Genomic DNA, 6,371 nt, shown 5'->3' on the forward strand with positions numbered 1-6,371 from the left:
GCTCTTGCCTGGACTGTTGCATAAACTGGACACAGAGAACCCTCAGAGAGAGGACTGCTGAACTTGCCTAAAGGTGAGATGGTCTTTCGGGGTTCCTGATTCATGAAAGAGTCTGCGAGACATTCTGCAGGACACAGCAGAAAATGACTGAACTGTCTTTGAAATTTCCTGCTTCATGGAAATGTCTCTGGATACCATGGGCCTGTAGGCCGAAGATGGATGCCCCAACGGTACAGAGGAACTTTGGGTGACTGTCCAGGCAGCGAGATGTCTCTGTCATTTCTAGAGTTTTCTTATTTCTTGTTTACTTAGGTAATATTATATCCTTCTGGAGTCTTTGATGGAGTTGAAGAATGAATAGTTATAGTTTTCCTTAGTTATGATAAGAGATAAAATAGATATAAATATTGTAACTGTAATTCTTACTTGATAACTGTTTTGTTATATGTAATTTTACTATGCTAAAGTTAAAGCCTTTCTTTTTTGTTTAAACAGAAAAAGGGGAAATGATGTGGGAATGATTTCTTACTAATAAAGAAACTGCCTTGGCCCATTTTATTGGATAGAAAATTAGGTAGGCGGAGTATACAGAAGAGAATTCTGGGAGAAAGAAGGTTAGAGGAGGAGTCGCCATGATGCTCCCACTCCAGACAGATGCAGGTTAAGATCCTCTCTGGTAAGCCAGCTCATGGGCTACACAGAATATTAGAAATGGGTTAGAACAATATGTAAGAGCTAGCCAATAAGAAACTGGACCTAGCCGGGCCAGGCAGTGTTTGAAAGAATACAGTTTCCGTGTAATTATTTCTGGGTATAAGCTAGCCATGCGGGCGGCCGGGTGCCGGGGACGCAGCCCTGTCGCTCCTATTTCAACAGGATCCTGCCCTCTGTTCCAAGCAGGGTGGAACTATCCATTGCTGTGTCCAGATACTGGATTTTTCTCTCACCCGGGGTCATACCCTCTGCCATTAACAACAGTCATGGCTGTTTCTATCCCATGCTGCATTCCAGCCATATAGATTTCTCTCTCATGCTGGATCCTGTCCTCTGCTGCTACTGTCAGGCAGAGTGGCCCTATTTTAAGCTGCATCTCAACAACATTAATTTCTCCTACCAGTTTTCTTACATTAGCTTTTCTGATAGCTCACACCCTCCCTAAACAATGAAGCAGGTCTAGAGATATAGAAGTTTCCCAAGACTAGCTTCTCAGTGAAGCTCACCGTGCAAATTTACAAAGATAGTCTACATTTAAAGATAATACCTTGGCCCTATTCCTTGAAGAATCAGGAAGGAAAGCTGATTCATTTACTAAAGTTATACAAGGTCTAAAAGAAGCCTTCACTGATCTTTTACAACTACTAACTACAGCTATAAATAGAATGATATCAGATCCAGAAGTCAGGCAAATATTAACAAATTGTCTTTTGAAAATGATAACTCAGAATGCAAAAGGGAGGTTAGGCATATAAAGGCAAGATCAGCACCTATAGATGAATGAACCAAAATACAGGTAATATTGGATCTCGGGCTTATGATGATACTTGTATAGGATAAGTCATTTCAAAAAATTTTAAGAAAAAAAATAAAAAAATTAGATGTTTTAATTGTGGTAAACCAGGTCATCTGAAAAGGGGTTGTAGGCAAGACATTCCTGGAAACAATTATTTTTTCTAGAGATAAGCCAAAAAGAAGGCCTCGACCTTCTGAAGTATGCAGAGGTGTGGCAAAGGGCCACATAGGACTAATGAATGCAGCTCAACAAAGGACATACAAGACAATCAACTGCCATCAGAAAACACCTTGTGGAGGCTCTTGCATGACCCAATGTCAAATTGGCTAAATCTTTAGTTGTCAGCATGGAAAAAATTCCCCCACAGAGCAATTAAATGACCTAATGACTATTGTTAAAAAAAAACATGCTGCTAAGAATGGCAAAACAGCTTCAGTAAGGAAAACAAAATTTTCAGGAGAGAACATAAAAACAAGTATTTTGACAAATTTCTATAAAAGATCGGAGATTAAAGCTTAAAATATAAACAAATAACATGCAAGTTGGGTCAAATATATAGAGCCAGAAAGACAGATAAGGAAATTAAAACCATGTATGTCTAACATAGCAATGAATTTATGAGAACATTACTTATTACATCAGTAGGAAACACAGATCAATGTTCCTCCAACTTCAAAAAAACTTGTAAAATAAAAAATGCTTCTGTGAGAAATATTAAAAGGTAATATTAACATCCACAAACTGTCCAAATTATACATGAGCATGGCACAAAAACTGATCATCTTACAAAGATATCAACAGCCCTACCTTTCAATTAGTTAACTGACAAACAGATCTGGGTAGAACAATGCCCTCTAATATCAGAAAAAGCACAAATATTAGAACAGCTGGTACAGAGGCAGCTAAATGTACATCATATTGAAGAATCAAACAGTCCTTGGAATTCTATGTTTGTCACTAAAAAGAAATCTGGAGTGTGTTAGCAGATTTGAGAGCAATAAACAAAATAATTCAGCTGATATGCTCTCTATAGCCTGGAATTCTTCCTTCTCTATTACCTAAATGTGATTGATTGAAAAGACTACAATTTAAAACTATACCTTTACATGAAAATGATAGAGAAAAATTTGCCTTCACAATGCCTAATTATAGTTATTCCCAGCCTGTTAAAAGTATCAGTAAAAAGTCCTTCCACAAGGTAGTTTAAAGAGCTCCAACTTCTGTCAATATTTTATACACAGCCATGGGAAATAATTTATAAACAACTTCCTCAATCAATAATTTACCATTATATGCATATTTTACTAATTGTTTCAGATGCAAATACCTAAGAAAATGTTTGAAGAAGCAAAGAAAAATTTGCCTTGGGAGATTATCAATTCTTCCTGAAAAAATACCAAGAGAATATTCTATTAATTAACTAGGTGTAGCACAAATTCTAATAGGTTTGAATAATAAAAGCCTGGAGTCAGATATCAGGAAAAATGCTGAACTATCAGAGATAAAGGATTAAAACCACAGCCACTTTACTTCTCCTATTTCCATTTGTAAAGGAACAGAGTTCCTGTTTCCTCCTGCCTTATCACTTTGTGTTTCCACCTAGTCATATCACTTCTTGTCTCTATATAGAGACATACACACCATCGTGATTAGCTAGTGGCTAGTTCTGCCATCTGATCTTCGGGCAAGCTGTAGTTGTACTAACAAGATATCACCACATTTACTCTTTGTATAAAAATTAAAAAGGAAGTTTATAGCTAATATAAGAAAAACTATATACAGTAAGTACAATAGCTATATTTAATATATATAGTCAATGACTACATCAACAATGTCTAGCCCAATAGAAATTGAGAAATTCAGAGAAAATATTTCATATCTATCCTATCTTTGTGAGTCAAAAATTGTACCTAATTTACTTTTTATTATAATTTGCATTACTGAATTTTTATTTCTCTCAACCTTCTACAATTTTCAATTGTTTAGTGATTTTTTTTTCTAAATCTGGTAACAATGAAAACTATAACTCTAATTATCTTCTATTCAATTCCGTCAGAGACCCAAGAAGTAAATAGTAAGCAGGAAGTGTAAGCAAGTAACTTCCAAAAAAAATGTGAGAAATGACAGAAGCAATTGGCTGCCTGGACAGAGGAAGCCACGGTTTCTCTGCAACATTGGGGCATCTATCTTTGGTCTATAGACCTAGCATTTCTGACAAACTTTTCTGTGAAACAGGATATTCTGAAGGGCTATCTTACATTGTCTTGGCAAAACTCATCACTCTTTTCTTTTGTGTCCTGCTTGTCCAGTTTGTACAGAATATTTTCAGCAGTCAAGGCAAAGACACTTTCCTGTCCAGGGGCTGTCCTTTGCCACAAAGAAAGTAAACTCCATTTGGAATTTCTGTAATGCCTACCATCTATTCTGAAGTATATTTGTGCTACCATGAGCAGACATGTATCATTGATGAAGCCATTTTATTAAAACATCTTAAGTGCTATAATCTGTAGATCTCTGAAGTACTTGAAGGTGACCTGTCTATCTAAAATATATCTCTGTCTGACCTTGAAAACTTTCCTTTTATGACTACAAATTCAGTTGTAATAGGTGACTATTTGCTAGCCTGCATTTCTTTATTATCCTAAATAGTTGGTAATAATAACTTTCAAAGGCTAGCAATTTGCATTACATTGTTAAATTACTTGCATACTTACAACACATTGAACAAGGTTAAAAATGTGTGTACAGAATGTTCTAATAAAAATAAGCTCAATTTTGTATGAATATACAAAAAATGCAAGCCCATGTAAAATATTTAAAATTAGTAATCACCCTTTTTTGGTTTAAAAGTAGATTCAATTATCTATCTTCTAATCCTCTTTCTATACCCTATTCATTTTAGAGTAGATTCAATAATCTACCCTTTATATCTTATCATAATATGTTCATATGTAAATATATATACACACATATATAACCACCTTTTTAAAATAAGAACTCTGAATCTAATAACTTTTGTTCAAATTTCTTCCTAACTCCAACGAATAACAACTTGTAACTAATGTCCCTAAACAATGACAAATATTCATAACTATTTCATGACCAAAACCACCCTTTAAATTTACTTCCTGCCCTCTGGGGGTAATGCCATATTTAAGGGATCCCAAAAAGAGAAATATGGTTTAATTTTTGAGTCCTGGGAGAGGTAGCTTTACCATTTGTTGTCCAGTTCGGTCTCTGCATGATGGAAGAATGCAGGGCTTGTCTCAAATCTAACTAGAGTACTCTATAAGGCTGGATCATCTCATATAGCCACCTCAAAATTATTTGGAGCAGTTTGCAGTAGAAATCTGATATTTAGGTGGTGTTTATAAGCTTAGTGCTATTATCATAGTCCTGGTGGGATTGTCATTGTGGGGCCACATCCTCTTTTTGAGACTTCAAATGTCAGTGTTAGGTTTAGTCTTGATTCACTGGGAAAAGAAGAGTTTTAAATGTCGTGCGCAACAGATCTCAAAGAAGTTAAAGAAAAACTCTGAAGACTAAAAATAGAACCAAAGGATTATAAGATTATTGGCAATAAAACAGTCCTTTAATTTTTTTTCTTCTGTCCCATATCAGGTAGTTCTTCTGACATGAGACAGAGATTGCGGATTTTACTTTAACAAGCATGTTTGAATTTAGAGGAGAGAGCCACACTCCAACTGTTCCAAAGCCAACTTTAGTCTTTAATTGGACTGCGACTACGGAAAGACTATTTGCATTATATGTATGTAGAGAACAGCAGAAACAAACATTTGGGAAGATTTATGAAATTTTATCCAGTTGGAAATAAGATAAAAACACTTTCATTCCAAAACTTCCATTCCAAAACTGAAACAGTGAACTTTTACTAGATCCAAAATATAACAGTTGTAATTATTCTGTATCTAGATTTAGTGTCAATTAGCATATTAATGTGTATATGTACATTTTGCATTTTCCTGCTAGGGTGTAGTCTGAAGTTCCCCCCAACCAAATTTGTTGTCCCTATGCCATCAACCCCTCCACTCACCACAAGCTTGATGCGTTATTCTGAGTCCCACTTTGCTGCATACTTAAGAGTTGTTCACTCTTCTCCATCATTGTCACAAGGTCAAGGTGAAAAGGAGAACCCCAAGTGGGAACTTTGCATCCACAAGCTCTGCCTCAATATCTGTGTTGGGGAGAGCGGGGACAGACTGACCTGGACAGCCAAGGTGTTGGAGCAGCTCACAGGCCAGACACCTGTCTTTTCCAAAGCTAGGTACACCATCAGGCTCTTCGGCATCAGGAAAAATGAAAAGATTGATGTTCACTGCACTGTCCATGGAGCCAAGGCAGAAGAAATTCTGGAGAAAGGCCTGAAGGTACGGGAGTATGAGTTAATGGAAAAATTACTTCTCAGATACTGGGAACTTTGGCTTTTGGATTCAAAAACACATTGACCTGGGCATCAAATATGATCCAATCTTTGAGATCTATGTCCTGAACTTCTATGTGGTGCTTGGCAGGCCAGGTTTTAGCATTGCAGACAAGAAGCGCTGTCTGCATTGGGGCCAAACACAAAATCATTTTTGCATTACTTGTTTCATATAATTTTGAAGCTCCATGGATTTTGTTCATACTTTTGATTATATGACCATAATATTCCTGATTTGAGTAACTGTTACTATTTTAGAATGCAACAGATGTTTAAAAAACACGTACATACCTTCCATGATTATCAGAAGCATTTACGTTTGCCCCCAGGTTTATCAATAACACTGCTGTTCAAAGGCTTCTCTTTTTGGAGGGTGAGCATGACAGAGGAAATTCCATCCTATAATGATATTAAATGATA

The 6,371-nt window shown here is 36.2% G+C and overlaps 1 pseudogene; it reads left to right on the forward strand.

Annotated features, from left to right (window-relative positions):
- Nucleotides 1-5,541: 5,541 nt before the first annotated feature.
- Nucleotides 5,542-6,170, forward strand: LOC126501500 (60S ribosomal protein L11-like; annotated as a pseudogene).
- The last annotated feature ends 201 nt before the right edge of the window (nt 6,171-6,371 follow it).

Source organism: Alexandromys fortis, unplaced genomic scaffold (assembly GCF_014885135.2).
Source record: "Alexandromys fortis isolate MF-2015 unplaced genomic scaffold, M_Fortis_MF-2015_v1.1 scaffold_5, whole genome shotgun sequence".
In the NCBI taxonomy this organism is placed as follows: Eukaryota; Metazoa; Chordata; class Mammalia; order Rodentia; family Cricetidae; genus Alexandromys; species Alexandromys fortis.